The following is a 14,619-nucleotide window of genomic DNA, read 5'->3' on the forward strand; positions in this document are numbered from 1 at the left end:
GTTATCCCTACCCCTGTTGGCTTTCCGTTGGTTGGGTTTTTTGTCACTCTTCCGACTCTGACGGAATTCCCCGCCTTTTACTCCTCAAATAACCAGTCGCAATAGGTTCTCTTTCATTGGGCAGTTCGGAACGCAGGTTTCTTGCGATTGGCTGGGACCAACGGATACCCTTTTTGGGGGTTGGTTAACTTTTTATTCATTCATTCTAATAGAGGCGGGAATTAAGTTGGTATTCCTGAGCGTTTTTTGTGTTGGTGGTTGGTATGATGAAGGCGCGAGCCGGGCTGGGCTTGGGGTGCGGGAGGAAAGAGAGTTCAATACGTGCAACTTGCCTCTGAGGCGAGCCTACGCTGAAGCGCGCTGCACACCTTGCGCATGCGTCACAAAGTCTTGCTTCTGACGAATAACGGGGAGGGGAGGAAGGGAGAGGGGATAAATGCGCGCGCCTCACGCCGGCGCAGTGAGGTTAGGAAGGGGGCGGAGGGGCTGACGCGTGCGCACTGGACGGGGTTTTTGGCGGGCGTTGCGCAGAAGCGGCGGCTGTGAGGGGTTACAAACCAGGGAGGGGGCAGTTGCTTCCGCTCCGAGCCCGCTACTTTCCCCAGGTGAGCGACCACGGGAAACAATCTTGGCGGGGCCGCGTTACCGGGAGCCCGCCGTTCCGAGGGAGGGGGGCGTGGTTTTGGCGTGATTGGGAGCCTGTCCGTGCTGTGAGGTACCGTTGGAAAGGGGGCGGGGCTTGCGCTCTGGGAGGCGGGGCGTTGGAATCTGAGTGACAGCCTCATAGGTCGAAGGGTTGAGGCAGTTGGGAGGGTTAGACCATTGAGGGTCGGAGGGTGGAGTGGCAGCCGGTTTATCCAACGGGGAAGCCGCTTTTGCTTGTGGGGCGGGTGGTTTAGCGTAACTGTTTGATTGGCGCGGAGGATGGCCAATGGCGAGGGGCCTCGGTACTATGGCGCTTTTCTTTAGGAGTGGGAGGCTTTCCCGCCGTGAGCTTTCCCTCAGTCTCACCCACCCCAGTTCATGTCTTTGACTACATATGGCCTTGCAGTATTTTGTCCCGGCCCTTAATTTTCAAAGCTGTACACCCCCGCGAACTTTTTTAGCGAAGCCTCTCTTAGTCTGCCCTCCACGTTCAGCCCATTCACGCCGGAGAAAGTCTTCGTGCCTTAGTCGCTCGAGGATAAGTGGCTGTGAAGGGCTGCAGTTTTGCCTCTCGTGTTTTCCTCCCGCCGCCTCCGGGGAGTTCGCTGTTTCACACGCTCCTTCGCTCCCGACCCCGGAGACCGTCCAAGCCAACCAGGCGAACCCGCCAGCCTTGCACGTTCCCCTCTACTTGAGTTTCCAAAGCCCGAAATCCCAGAAACTTTCCATGAAATATACCCCCCCCCCATGGTAGATAGTTTCCAATGTTCCCACAGGCAAGTTCGGGGAATTTTTGGGTATCATTGTACTGGATTATTAATAATAATAAATAATAAATTTTAATTTATACCCCGCCCTCCCCAGCCAAAACCGGGCTCAGGGCGGCTAACAATAATAAAAACAAGTTGATTAAAATACAATTTAAAATATTAAGTTAAAACATTAGGATGCAGCATCTTCATAGGAGTAGAAAGGAAAAAGAAAGAGGGGGGGGGAATCAAACTTGAACTTATTAGTGCTCCGCCTTTCCCCCCTGACTGGACTCAAGGCGGCAGTTTTCAACTAAAGATAAGAACTGCTGAAAACACAGTGGGGGGAAACAGTCATTTAAAAAATAAAATAAACGTTGAGAATTGGGCGTTGTGTGGGAAGTCTGCAGAGGAAGGACATAGTCCACAAACTCATGTTCACACTTCAGCAAGTTCTGGTGTTTCTATTGTGGTTGCTTTGTTTATTCTGATAGCTGGTTGGACTGAAAAAAAGAGTCCTAAAATAATAGTAATAATTTCTTTACAAGATTTCTGTTGGTCCTCACAGCAATTCCATGTTAAGATACTATGTGTGATCCAACATGAGGGAATGAAAGTGCATACTTGGATTTGTTGGCTGCAAGCCATAGAGAATATCTTACTGTGCATAACAATTTATAAAGAAATGTCAAGTCCAAATATATATGTTGCAGTTTTCTCAAATAAAACCAATGTTATCCAGAGAGCTGGAGTATCTGTAGGTGTAATGGCACTTAATGCTTTGGATTACTGTCGACAGTAAGATTTGAAAAGTGGCTTAGAGCTTTTTGTTCAGCTGTTTGTCCCATGAAGAAAGAAAATTAAAATATTGTTGCACACAGTGTAGGGCTGCAATGTTCTAGTGTGAAGAACAACTATAGTTTTAATACAACCTCAGCAGATCACCGAGTCACCTTCCTACTGCTGGGTAGGGGAGCAAGAGAAATCAGGTTTAGTTTTCTTCACACCAGGGCTGAGTCTACACAAAGGTCATTAGTGATTTGTGCAGATGATGAATTCATTATGTGTGGATCCCAAGTACAGACATGTTGTAGAATATACATTGAATCATGGGTATCTATAACTTGAAATGGCAGCTGGGATGCTGAGGAGCTTGTAGTTGGCTCTCAGCCACACTTAGGTGGAAGCTGATTTAAATGAGGTACATAAATGCTGCACATATAGGGGTGACCCTCAGCATAGGTAGAATTTTTTCCATTCTTGCCATCTTGTTTAACTTGGCTGGAAGAAAAAAAGGAGTAAGGTGAATATGAAAGCAGCTATATCTGCTACAAATGGGTAGATAAACAATAAGCAGAGTGGTATAGAGACCTGAAGAGAAGTGACTACTCAATGTCTTTTTTCAGTGTCTTGTCAGGTATCTAGTTGCTGTGGGTTACTAGTCCCTGAGAAAGGTTGGAAGAGAAGGCTCTAGGCCTTAAAAATAGATTCAAAATCAAAGCTGCCCACTTACTGAAAATCACTTCCTTCATGAACAAGCATTCATACCAATAGATACTGTATCAAATAAAACATGGTTTGCGGCTAAATAATGCCTTTACATAGACAGAATCAAAACTCTTTGCTCATGTATCCCATGTACTTTTTGCATTGCATTTTTTTCCTGCTTAGAGATAAGCCAAGATAGATTTCTCTCTGTGCACATGTAAGTCTATTAAGCAAAATCCATTTCCTTGACTAAAGTGGCGAAACCTATGTACATGTATTGAGAAGTAAATCCCATTGAACAAAGTGGGTGAGTAAACATGTATAAGATTAACTGCAAGTTTTCATAGCTTTCCATGATGCAGGGGTTAGTTACTGTGCAAAATAGTATTTCTTCATGAGATAGAAAGTAATTGCATTTCATTCATAACTTGAAACTGAACACATTGAACTGGTTCGCACCTTACACTAAACCAGAGTTCTAGAATTATGTGCAAGAAAAGGAAAGAGCTGCTGTGAGGTTTGCACACTTGCCTCTTCCCGCATGGCCAGAAGGAGGATTTGAGCAATTGCACATTGCCTGAATATTGGCTTGTTGTGCTGTCTTGATCTGGTTTATTTCAAAAACACTACTCTTGGCTGTGTCATTTGCAGTACAGTTGTACCTTGGATCCCGAACACTGTGGTACTTGGACGTTTTGGCTCCTGAATGCCGCAAACCTGGAAGTGAGTGTTTCGGTTTGCGATTGTTCTTTGGAACCTGAACATCTGACAGGGCTTCCACGGCTTTCGATTGGCTGCAGAAGCTACAGCCAATCAAAAGCCACACTTTGGCTCCAGAACCAAAGTGGATTCCGTTCGACTTCCAAGGTACAACTGTATTTAAAAAAATATACATTGTTTCCCTTGTGCTTTACTTTACTAAAAAAGGAAATCTTTAACTCGTTCTATTTGGTAGGTAGCTGTGATACTGGTTTTAGGAAGTTTAATGTGTTTCTAGTAAATGTTTAGGTTTCCTTTGGGGAGCAGAGGAAAGGGAAGTCCTGCTGTGTGGGTGGAAGTTGGCATTTACCCCTTCAAAATCAATGGAAGCAGGCATCTTTCATTACTGATGCTGTATGTGAGTTTATTCCACAATTGTATATCTACACATGGATACAAAAGTGGAATTTTTGCCCTCACACTAACAAGAACAATATCCAAAACTCAGCAGCCCGATTCATTTTTCAAATTCTGTGCCTTCTGTTTGCACAGTAACTATTGTGAAAATGATAAAATGTTTTGCTACAACATAGACTTTTATTTCTTAATGAATTTTTCCCCACACATGTTAAAATAGAAGCCAATTAAGTTACAACAGGCAAATTGTCTACTATCATTTACCCTTGTATTTTCTTTTACAATATAACTTTTTTTTCTAGTTATTGTATATTGTCTTCCCCAGCATGCTGTCTGAGCACTTCCTGAACAAACAGACAGATCTGCTTATTAACTGTCCAGAGCAACTTGAAATATGCAACCAAACATCTGTATTCCTGATTTGCTGTACTAATAAAAACATTTTCATATCCTACCAGAAGTAATTCAGTAATTTAAGTAGTTGAACTGCAAATGACTAGTGATATTTTTAATTTAAATTACTGCATGTATCAAAAAATTAAATAAATGTTTAAGAACTTGAGCTCTCAATTGTTTTGCAGTCTAATTCACATCTGTGTTGCTTCTTAGCAAGTTGACTGCTGCTAGTTTGGGGGTCAGAAATGGTCACTGTATTATTTTTTTGTGGCATGCTGAGTTGTTGTTAAAGGTGGTGAGAGCATCAAACATTAAAGTTAAAATGGGTGTTTTGAGATAAAAGTATTTGTATATGTGCTTTTGCTCTTGCAAAAAGGCCAAATAAATTGCTTCAGGACATTCCAACATGATAAATAGTGTAAGATGTGGATGCCCTTTGTGGATGCAAAACTCGTCAAATTACTCATCGGACTCCAGTGATAGGACACTCTGTATTGTAGTCACATCATTGCCCCACATTTCTTCTTCCTCTCATTCTCTCTTGGCCTATTTCAATCAACAGTGTTTGGGCCAAGAAATTCAAACTGCGTATTGCTAAGCACTTCAGTGCCTTCTGAGGGAAGTACAGTTGTACCTTAGAAGTCGAACGGAATCGGTTCTGGAAGTCATTTCAACTTCTAAAATGTTCGGAAACCAAAGGTGCGGAAGTCGCACAAGACATTCAGCTTCTTCCTCTCATTCTCTCTTGGCCTACTACAATCAACAGTGTTTGAGCCAAGAAATTCAAACTGCGTATTGCTAAGCACTTCAGTGTCTTCCGAGGGAAGTACAGTTGTACCTTAGAAGTCGAACGGAAGCTGTTCTGGAAGTCCTTTCGACTTCAAAAATGTTCGGAAACCAAAGGTGCGGAAGTCGCACGAGACATTCAGCTTCTGAAAATTGTTCGGAAACCGAAACACTGAGTTCCAGGTTTCGATTGTTCAGGAGCCAAGACGTTTGAGATCCAAGGTACGACTGTACAGCATTCATGCACACACCTGTACTGAAGTCACTGAAGGATCTGGTTAAAAGCAACAGTTTATTGTGGGATTGTGGGAGAAAGAACGCGTTCAATACAAACAAGAAAACAACTTTTCTATGTGTATCTCAGATACAATATAAAAAATACACTGAACTAATATCCAATGGATTTTAAAAAATATTCTAGTGCAATACCAGCACATCAAAAGCCATACTTGGTACAAGACCCTACAAAGTTATTTTTACCATTGTATTAGTTATGTGTACCACATAGTTTTTATAGGATATTTTTCTGAACTTATACTGAACAGAATATATAGATGTTTCATGCATGTACCCAAACTTTTGCAACCCCTCGTCCACCACCTCCAGCTGCTTCAAAGTAGGATTCAATGTAGTATTAATATCTGCCAATGAAAGGAAACCCCAAAAAGACAACCCCTTTTCCAACAAATGGAGAGCTTTTTACTTGCACACAGTGGTATTTAGATCCAGGCCATTATGTCTTGTTTAGCACAAAGCAACACTTGAGTTTGAAAAGTATTTAACACTATCCTTCAAATTTATTGGATGTGTCCTTTGTTTAAACATTACATGATTGCATTACACAACTGATCCAAAATTATGATAGATTTCTCTCTGATCATACCAACTATGTGGGTAGGTTACCAAATTTTCAAACCTCTTTCCAGGTTCTCTTCAAAGTGAACTGAATAAAATGGATGTTATAAGAAATAGTGGGCCTTTTACCACACAGCTACATAGTGGAGTGTAGAATAGGATGGTGTTGATTTTTAAGATATCTGCATATACTAAATGCTTTAGAAAAAGCTACAGGAACAAAGAATGTTTTCTTCTACATACAGCTCTCTTCTTGTTTTTACCTGCATTTAGTGCTTAATCCACACCCCTGAAAAAGTATTTGCACATACAAAAGGGAGTGGCCCAAAAATCTCTCATGGGTTCTTTCCTCCAATAAAAATGAAGAATCTCTGTTATACTACCAACACCTGCTGGATACTGCAGGAAGCAGCAGCATAAAGCTCCAAAATGTTCAAATCCAAGTTTTAGGACCTAAAGTAACAGCACCTGAGATTTCCATCAAAGGATTGTATGCAGCACTGAAACCTTTCTGCCATTCCTAGAGTTTAAAAGGCCACAATATGGTGTAATTTAGAGCTGACTTTTTATTTTGAAAATCTCCCTTTCTGTCCTCCCCAGTCACTTGGATCTCCATTATGTAAATTCATCCTGTCATATCCAGCATAAATATGCCAGTCTTATAAATTGGGAAACGGTGGGAGAGCATCTCCTCTTCTATCAACTCTTTACTTTCTAGATTTGTTCAAGATCTTTTATCTTTTATCTGTCTCCAGTATTTAAATATGTGCTTTTCTGGAGCGCCATAAAATAATTAAAGGACAGATTAACTTGGTGCTCACAGAAAAGCAAGACTGAAACTCATTGGCTTGACTGCAGCCATGGCCTAGGGTGTGTGAAAGCCTCTTTCCCTTGTGCACAATTGGTTTCCTGTGGTACCAAATTGTATGCCAGTCCAGAATGTTCTTCTGATGGAGTAGCTTATTGCTGGCACAAGAGGCAGTGAGTTGTTTAAGTGGAATGCAGCTTACTTTTCTTTGGATGTAAGTTACAATGTTCTGCTTAAAATCTTGCTGGTATAGTGACATCCTAACATCTTTTTTCCTATACCACTCCCTTTCACCGGAATGATGTCCATTCAAAAGAACTAAAAGAGACTGATTAGGTTGCAAGACAGTGGTCTAAGGTCACCCAATGTTGGAAACTGGGATTGAAAAGCTAGGACTTCTGGAACCTGGGTTTTGGACCCCTAAACAGACTGTCTAGCCATCACTGGTTCCATACTTCTGTTTTCAAAACTACTCTTTATTATTAAACTCCTTAACATGTTGTCTATCCTTAACATGTACTTCAGGGCTTCAAAGCACATACACTTCGGTAATCCTTGAGTGTCAGCCAGGTGCAAAAAATGGCACTCAGGCTTTTTGAGGTGCTCACAAATGGAGAGTCTTTAGGCACCAAATGCACCTGGCGCCCTGCTAATTTCAAACCCTGAGGCCACCCAGTGAGCCCCGTGGCCGAGGGAATTGGACCATGTCTTAATTTGGTTTCAGTTCTTTGCATGATGTGGGGTTATGCTGTGGTCATGAGAAGTTTCCTGAGGCCTAATGGATCTTTCAGTGTCTTCCAGTGGGAAACAATGGGGAAATGGCAATACTGATTCTGCATGTTTATTTGATTGGAATCTGTGTGGAAATGTACCTCGTTTTAATCCAGTATGGATGAATAGGAAACTAATACAAGTACTTTAGTATCATCCCTGAAATGGCCATGTTCATATTTTAGATGGAAAATATTTCTCTGTTTCCTGTGCTCCATAAGATGGGAAACTTGTCAAGGCAAAGTAAATGCCTCGCAAATCAGAAAAGACTACAGCAATATCTGGTTGAATTAGAAACTTCAGAGCACATCTGAGTGTGAGTATCTCCCCCATCCTATCTTGATACATTTGTATATATTAATACACTTTTAAAAAATTATACCAAACTTTAAAATCTTTTCATTTGTGTTTTTATCCTGCAGTTTTGTTTCAAAGAATCCATGCTACTAAAGCACCCCAATCAGAATCTTACAGGGCAGCACGAAACCACCTGAAGATCAGGTAACCTGAAAATGGAGTGAAGATGCATATTGTTGAGTGGGTTTTAAGCATCATTGCGAGATGCCAAAATAGGTGCAATGTGCTTTAAAGAGGCCGCTGTTTTACAGTAAGAAACTGACCCATTTATAACAGCCAAGGGCATAACGGCAAAAGCAAGATCTCTGTGTTTATGGCTGCTTATAGCCTCCATCAGTGCTGATTGCTCTGATTGATACTTTCCTGCCAGAAGAAAATTGGGGTGCCTAATAATGATGATTTATGTACAATAGAGTCATATTCTGACACTTCATATACAAAGTTCACTCAGGTCAAAATGTTACATTTGTACATTTTTTAGGTTTAAATAGAAACACTGATGATACTATCACAAGATGAACACTAATCAGGCACATTGATGACAACTATTCTGTAGTGCAAAGCAACTTTAGGAAATGTCTTTTTATTTATTTTATTGATTGATTGATTTTATATACTGCCCTGTACCTGGAGATATAGAGGTTGATATTTGTTTCACATTAGTTTAGAAGCTGATATTCGGTTCACAAGCACTCACAGTATTCTGGGTATTTTCATATGGCACTATAACTAACCAATTAAAGAGGTAGGATATTGGTAACTCTCTCTGAGAACTTTATGCTGAAAGCTCAGTAAATCTCTAAACAACAACAACAGTAAAACCCAGCTGGATCTATATAGTGAAAGCCTTAGAATGATCGCACAGAGGGACTTTCCCATCCCTTCCTCTCCTCTGAAGCCCCTTTGGCTTCTGAAAAATTTCTCCTGGGTCAAGGAGTCTTCCAGAAAACTGTGGGTTGGGGTGCGGGGACTGGAGTGGGGATTTGGCTGTACTTGTATAGAGGTTCTTCTGTGAGTGTCTTTACACTTGTGCTTCTCTGGATCCAACCCATAAATAGTCCTAAAATTGTTGTTTCCTTCAGTTGTGTTAAATATGCCTTATTTTTTGTTTCGTACAGTTTCTTGCAAAACAAGCTCTACGTATACTTATAACATGTATATTAGTTCCCTGTATTAATAAAATATTTTGCTGAATGTAACTGTATTCGGTGCTTTATTTTGGAAATACATTATTGACTCTTGTATTTTGGTATTTGATATGCTTCCTGGTGAAAGTACAGTATTTGGATTTGAAATAGTTCAATGGAGGTTGTCATTGAGAGCCTCCTGACACATTTAATAAAATTATTTGAATCTCAAACAGGATGCTTTTGAAAATTATATTTTGTGGGTAGCAAGGGATAAATGCTAACTTTTTTTCTCTAGCAAAAAAATACCTTTCAGAAATCTTATCACTTATGTTTCAGTTGGAGTTTTATGCCCTTGGCTTTGTCCCTTTCTTCTAACTTATTCCCTTTTCTGGTGTGATTTTATTGTAATCTGCTCTTCTTGTCTCTTTCCCCCATGAAGTATAGGAAACCTAGTTAAGCAAGTTAAATTTCTAGAAGCTTAGTAGCACATAGAGAACTCATTGCAGTTTAACGAATGTTCTGACACACCATACAGAAACATAGCCTCGCTCTCTTGTTACATTAATCTTGGTACTAATTCTTTCCTTGTATTTAAGTAGGCAACATTTATTACGGAATAGAGTAAAATCAACTACACCTTCAAGAGTTCATACACCTCCAGAGTGGCATGTCATTGATTGCCAGCAGTACCATTCTGTGGCTTACTTTGAACAAAGTAATATCTGCATAATACAAATGACACAAATCAGACACAACAAATCACAACACAGAAAAACAAACAGATGAACATCTCATACTCCCACGACCTTATGTTTCTTATCTCAAAAAAAGTGGGTGGGAGACAGGCAGAGTGAAATACTAAAATTTCTGGTGGCTTGAATCATGTCCTAAATTGATGAAAATTCACTCACGTATGATGTCACACAAACGGAGCACTAACCAGCAAGGATTGGGTATACCTGGATCCATCTTTATTGATGGAGCTGTTGTTACTTTAGGTCTTGGACAAGGGTGGCACTGTGGTCTAAACCTCTTGGGCTTTCTGATTGCAAGGTCAGCAGTTTGAATTCACCCAACGGGGTGAGCACCTGTTGCTCTGACCCAGCTCCTGCCAACATAACAGTTCAAAAGCATACCAGTGTGAGTAGATAAATAGGTACCACTGCAGCAGGAAGGTAAACAGTGTTTCTGTGCGCTCTAGCACTTGTCATGGTTCTCCATGCGCCAGAAGTGGTTTTGTCATGATGGCCACATGACCTGGAAAGCTGTTTATGAACAAATGCTGGCTCCCTTGGCCTGAAAGTGGAGACGAGCGCTGTGCCCCATAATCGAATTTGTCTGGACTTAACCATCCAGGGATCCTTTGCCTTTTACCTTTACCTTAACCTTAGGTCTTGTTTACTTAACTTTGCTTTCAGTATGCATTGACTTTTTAACATCTTACCTTTCCAAGCAGTTTTTCTCTCTGGCCATCTGTGTATGTATACATTCTCAATAATTTTCACTATACTTCATACGTGAAGTAAGAGCCACTCTTGCCTACAAAAGCTCCTGACATGATAACCATTAGCTTTTATGGGTTACATCTCCTATGGGTTACATGTACCATGGCTGACACCCTGAGGTGTTTTTTGTACCATCTAGTTTAGCTCTCAGATTACCTTTAACTTCACCATTGTTGTTCCTTTGTCCAGGCTGTTATTCCAACAGCAAGTGAAGTTCTCCGGCCTCCCTTGAGTTGCAAGAGAGCTTTGTTCCGCAGCAGGGAAGAGACAGCACGTTCTTGACGAGGCAGAGAAACAGTGCATAGCTTGGGCTGTTGGCCTGTGATCAGGACAGAAGGGAACATAGTATACACCTCCTCTGGCATAAGAGGACTGCACCTCTGCAGAATTTGTCTGTGCTGTGGAGACGCAACTCTTGCTTTATGACCAGTGGCTTAACATTCCCCAGAAACCCATCTAGCAAATGAGACCAATACAGTGGTACCTCGGGTTAAGTACTTAATTCGTTCCGGAGGTCCGTAATTAACCTGAAACTGTTCTTAACCTGAAGCCCCACTTTAGCTAATGTGGCCTCCTGCTGCCGCCGCGCCGCCGGAGCACAATTTCTTTTCTCATCCTGAAGCAAAGTTCTTAACCTGAAGCACTATTTCTTGGTTAGCAGAGTCTGTAACCTGAAGCGTATGTAACCCGAGGTGCCACTGTATAATAATCTTGTGAGCTGGACATTTCTGGGTGTGTGTTTTTTTTAAGGTTAAGCTTGCATTTCATCAAACCATAAGAATCAAATAAAAAATGTTTTGAAAGACATAGGGCATGACACTAGTGCTTTGTGGCTTTATAAGGCGGCAGCATGTCAAATTTATAAATTGGGTGGCTGATCTTTCAAATGTTGAACTGCACCAGTGGTTTTCAAATAGTGTGCTGTGGCACCCTGGGGTGCCTTGAAAGATGGTCAGGGATGCTATGGGCAACACTGGCCTCTGCCCCACTGCCCTTCCCTGCCTCCTCGGATTCCCTCTTGCATCTCTGCCTCCCAATGCCTTACAAACTATTTGTTGCAGCAGCCCTGGCTACAAGCTCCCCAAGCAAATGGGGCTTCTGGGTCTGACCAGGGGTTGCTTCCTAGCTCCCTGTGGGGCAGTGGGATGAGGCATCTCTCTTTGGGGTGGGGGAGCCAGCTTAGAGATCAGGGGCAGAAGCTGCAGCTGCCCAAAAGACTCCCAAGGAGAGGGAAGAAGAGAGGACGCTGAGGGAACACACCGCAAGGGAGGGTGTTTGAAAAAGGATGAAAGGCTGTCAGCTCTGCAGGCAGGGGGTGACATAGCTGGGCTCCTGAGCCCCACAGGGATGCCACAGAAAGAGTGTAGTTGGTTAAGGGAGCCGTGGACTCAAAAAGGTTGAAAGCCTCGGAGCTACACCATCATGCTGCAATTTTAAAAGGCATCTTATGCCTGAAGGTGCCATAGCACCTGATATGTCACTCAAGTGCTGTCTGGCAGGATGCTGCTACTAAAACCCAGGGTCTCCAGAGGGGGAACAGTGTTCTTTGTTTTTCTGCAGAAGACTAGGTCTTGCAGCACCTTAAATTTATGGGGTAAGCTTTCATGGAATAGAGTCCTTTATCAGGTACATGAAGTGTTGCCCTAAAGGTGGGTAAAGGCAAAGGTACCCCTGACCGTTAGGTCCAGTCGCGAACGACTCTGAGGTTGCGCGCTCATCTCACTTTACTGGCCGAGGGAGCCGGCGTACAGTTTCCAGGTCATGTGGCCAGCATGATTAATCCGCTTCTGGCGAACCAGAGCAGCGCACGGAAACGCCATTTACCTTCCTGCCTATTTATCTACTTGCACTTTGACGTGCTTTCAAACTGCTAGGTTGGCAGGAACAGGGACCGAGTAACGGGAGCTCACCCCGTCGTGGGGATTCGAACCACCGACCTTCTGATCGGCAAGCCCTAGGCTCAGTGGTTTAGACCACAGCACCACCCGCATCCCATGTCCTAAAGGTAGCAAGCATTTTAAAAGTGATTGGGACACCCCTTCTTTTTAAGATGAGCTAACGTGAAGGCTAAGTGAAATAATTGTGCTACATATCCTCTATATATGCTAAATGTGAAGTGTATTCACATTGCTTCGTTGGTGTTAAAATATTTTTTTTCTTTTCTGTTATGCAAAGAAAATGCTGGTAGGTTTCTATAGATTCCTAGTAATTTCCCTATGTTTTGTTGTTGTTATTAGCTCAAAACTGCATATTTAAAAAGAGGCAGAGGCACTAGTCCCCAGACAGGCGGCTATGGATCTGTGTCTTCTAAACTACAGCAGTTTATCAGATTAAAATATGGCATTCTCTTCTTCCTTGCGAGCTGAAAATTTTTATTTCTCCTATATTATAAAACAGTGGAGCTTTTTGTTTAGGCAGGAAAAATTGCTTACAGTTAAAATCAAGCACAGGAACAATTCAGCTGGAAATAGGAATACCTATACAGTTATGCACATGTGAAATAAAGATCTCGTGGTAGCTGCATTGCAGTAATTTTGTTGCAGTGGTCCATGTTGACCCAAATGGTTAGATAGCATTTCTGATTCCTGTGGCTTAATTGTAGGGTCTAGATCCGTTTTAGCTTTTCATCCCTCCCCACCTGTCCTTCACAGCAACAGAAGTGTGTATTTACGGGAAATGACATTTTAATCACTAATGGTGTCCATAGCTGCTATTCAGTACTTCAGCACCCTACAGGATATTATAAAATGATGATAATCATACCTCAAATTTATGTAGTGTTTCTTGAGCATTCAAATAACTTTACCTTCCAAATTTCAGCAATCCTTATAACTGATACAGTATTTTTATCATTGCCATATTGCAGATACAGGGCTGAGAATAAGCTTGGTTCAGACATAACTGAGCCATGGTTTGTTTAACAAACCAGAAGTTAGCAATGAGTTAACCCACAGGTGATCAAACAAAATTATGACTAGCTTGGTTTGTTTCCCAGCTGCTCTTGTCTCCAACATACCTTTGTATATGATGATGTGTATATGTATGTGTGTCTGTGAGTATTGCTAATGTTTAATTGTTTTCAAACATTGCTTTTTAAATACATTTAAATACAGTAATCTAGTTTAGTTGTTAGCCACATTGAGTCCCTGTTTGGAAAAAAAGCATGCTATAAATCAATATGATATTTTGTAGTTTCTGGAGTGAGGTGGTCAAACTATGGTTAGGGAAATGCTGGATTCAGATGTAATATTAAGCCATAGTGAAAGTAAGCCAGGTTTGTAAGCCAGACACAAACCATGGTTTTAGATTGTGGTTTTTTTGCAGTAGACAAACCATAGTTAACCTGCAGGGCAGGGTTTGCACATAAAACTAAGCCATGGTTTAATAAACCACAGCTTGATTTGTCTAACGTTATCTACTAGAAGTGATGTCTGTCACTGTGCTACAGCAGCTCCCTCTCTACTCTCCCACAGTCTACACTATCATATACTTTTTCCTTCCAAACCATAAACATGCACTGGCCACAGCTCATTCTCTCAACTGCTTTCAAAGAATGCCTAGAGAAGATCTTGATGAGTAGTTATGGAGCCAGCTGCTTCATGCTCGGGGCCCTCTGGACTTTTTTGACTGCTTCTGTTGGAACAAAAGTGTTTTACCAGCTGTGTGAGCACTTTACGGACAGAGATATGGTTTGCTCTCCTTGTAACTCCTAAATTCATCAGGGTGGATTCTCAAATATCTCCTTTACCAAAGCAACATAACAACATTCAATGAGAATTCCTCCAGTAACTCCAGTATTTCTTGGGCTTTGACTGTTTCTAAGTAACTGATGCTTGTGTTAACCAAAAGTAGCAAGACAAGCAATTATGTGAAATATAGGGGAATGGTGTGGGAAAGATGGAGGGGTGGTTTAGACAAAGCTTCTGGGCAAAAAGATCACCTTTTGTGTCTGGTATTTATAGCCATATGCATGGAAATTGCATCAAAACGAGGTGTAAATTTCCCTTATTTAT

The 14,619-nt window shown here is 41.6% G+C and overlaps 1 protein-coding gene across 2 annotated transcripts in view; it reads left to right on the plus strand.

The window, feature by feature from the left end:
- Window positions 1-448: 448 nt before the first annotated feature.
- Window positions 449-14,619, plus strand: part of CBX5 (chromobox 5) — a 50,893-nt gene continuing 36,722 nt past the window's right edge. The window contains exon 1 of one of the 2 annotated variants that reach the window (XM_081899034.1): window positions 449-605. The gene's annotated coding sequence lies outside the window, so the exon portion shown is untranslated. The remainder of the gene's footprint in view (window positions 606-14,619) is intronic. The other variant, XM_081899033.1, reaches the window with a different exon arrangement.

This window comes from Podarcis melisellensis (assembly GCF_964234715.1).
Source record: "Podarcis melisellensis genome assembly, chromosome: 2".
NCBI lineage: Eukaryota > Metazoa > Chordata > Lepidosauria > Squamata > Lacertidae > Podarcis > Podarcis melisellensis.